The sequence below is a fragment of the Sinocyclocheilus anshuiensis genome, unplaced genomic scaffold (assembly GCF_001515605.1).
Source record: "Sinocyclocheilus anshuiensis isolate Anshui unplaced genomic scaffold, SAMN03320099.WGS_v1.1 scaffold609, whole genome shotgun sequence".
Taxonomy (NCBI): Eukaryota; Metazoa; Chordata; class Actinopteri; order Cypriniformes; family Cyprinidae; genus Sinocyclocheilus; species Sinocyclocheilus anshuiensis.
Genome location: NW_015541011.1, coordinates 1,467,582 through 1,469,779, shown reverse-complemented (window position 1 = coordinate 1,469,779; position 2,198 = coordinate 1,467,582). Strand labels below are relative to the sequence as shown.

At 37.9% G+C, this 2,198-nt stretch overlaps 1 long non-coding RNA gene across 1 annotated transcript; it reads left to right on the top strand.

The window, feature by feature from the left end:
• The first annotated feature begins 1,156 nt into the window (after positions 1 to 1,156).
• Positions 1,157 to 1,967, top strand: LOC107690411 (uncharacterized). The gene is made up of 3 exons (XR_001634438.1): positions 1,157 to 1,352; positions 1,608 to 1,665; positions 1,871 to 1,967. It is a non-coding gene; the product is annotated as an uncharacterized LOC107690411 (long non-coding RNA).
• Positions 1,968 to 2,198: the final 231 nt, after the last annotated feature.

Sequence of the window (2,198 nt, the reverse complement as noted above, 5' to 3'; positions counted from 1 at the left end):
TTAGGAGAGTACCACGACACATTCGTGTGGTGCTGCTGACGCAAGAGCCGCCGTTCTGATGTAGAACGTCCATCTCTCTTAGTTCATCGTCTGTATATTCCGGTTCAAATAAGGCTGGACAAAAAATTGCAAGTCATCCTCTCTGTTGAAATCTTCAGATATGTTTACGAAGACTGTTTTATGTACAGCGTGCGTCGTCTTCAAGCCGCAGCGCATCCGAGTTCTACATCAGAATGCCAGCTCCTGCCTAGGGTTGGGTACCGAAACCCGGTGCCAATATGGCTACAGTACGGTCTCGGTTTACAAAAGGTCACGAGGGAGCAATCGGTTTCCCAACTACTGTAAAGTTTTCGCTGTGTTCACCACTCCTCACACCACAGCTGTTTCCTCCAGCGAAAATCTAGCCCTTAACACATATGAACGCATACTTTATAAAACGATCATGTTGCTATTTTCATTTGAAAATTGTATATTTAATATAAAACATATTGCAGTGCATGTGGCATACCATACAGTCATTCACAGAAGTGATTAAAGACAGTGACAGACAGCACTCAGTCAATTCACTCATTTGAACTAAATATCAGAGTGACTGACGGATACAGTAGAAACATTATGTGTGGTTTTGTATTAAATATTGTTTTGTATTAAATAATGACCCAGATGGTGAAATACATTTATTAGCCTTAGAGTAAGGAAAGCACAACTCGGGAAATGAGAGCATCCAAGGAGCGTGTGAATGCTATGTATATTTATTTTAAATATTTTTAATGTTCTTTAATGTTATCCATCTTTTTTTTTTTTTTTGGGCTCTTTTTTTAAAGTATTGGTTCAGGCACCGTTTAGGCACCGGTACCGTTTTAAAAGTATCGATTTGGCACCGGTATCAAAAAAACCCCAATCGATACCCATCCCTACTCCTGCCTCAGCAGGTACCATGTGTCGTGGTACCCTTCTGAATGCAAGGCAAAGACATGGAAGAGAGGAAATTGATGAATGAAGTAGTTATTTTTGTTTTCTTTGCTCAAAAGAAGTATTCTCGTAGCTTCATAAAATTACGGTTGAACCACTGATGTCACATGGACTACTTTAATGATGTCCTTATACCTTTCTGGGCCTCGGAACGTTTCAGTTGCGTTGCTGTCTATGTGTAACGGGGAAAAGAAACTTGTAATGAATTGTGCCAAAATGATTGTTCATATTGCAAAATAATTCTAAGATATTAATTGAATAGAATGTATTAAGTGCATCTAAAAGAAAGGGATATGGGGACACCTACAGGTGACTAAGGAAACCTATCAGTGGAATCGGCCATTTTCTCCTCAGTCGCATGAAAGCCGTTGAGGAGAATGGTAGGTGTAAAATCTCTCCGGTCGAACAGAAATAAAATGTTGTCAGAGATGATTTTATTTCTCTTTAAGGTCAAAATTGTTATTTTAAAAGTATTTTATTTCATATTTGAGTCATAAGAGATATAGAGTTGACGGACAATTGATGTTTTATTCTGAACGCACTGTTGAGTGCATTAGGAGCACATGGTATTCGTTGTGTTTCTGTCTCTGTATTTTCTCGTTGCTTATTTTCACATGTATATTTATTTTTGACAGTTATGAGACCGGATGAGCTGTATTTCATGTCTGTTTGGTGTCATTTCATATATTCCAGGTATGATGTACTAATGTTCTTATGATGTTATATTTTCTATGTTCAGAAAACAACAGAAAAAGAAATTGAGCTCTTAATTATGGAAAAAACTGATTTATTGTTTGTTGAACTGGTAAATCAGTCGCATGAAAGCCGTTGAGGAGAATGTTATGAGACCGGATGAGCTGTATTTCATGTCTGTTTGGTGTCATTTCATATATTCCAGTAAATGCGATGAGTGAGCTCAGCCTACGTCTCCGTGTTGTCCTTTCCGGAAGGGTCGAAAGAAAGAACCAGAAAAGTGGGGTTACATATGCAGGGTCAGAAAGCTCTCGGATGTCATCAAAAATATCTTAATGTGTGCTCCGAAGATGAATGAAGGTCTTACAGGTTTGGAACAACATGAAGGTGATTAATGACATTAATGACAGAATTTTCATTTTTGGTTGAACTATCCCTTTAACAGACATTCAGATGTTTTGAGATCAACAATAAGCTTCCAACCATGTTAAAGTGATAGTGCATCCAGCAATGGAAATTATGTTATTATTTAC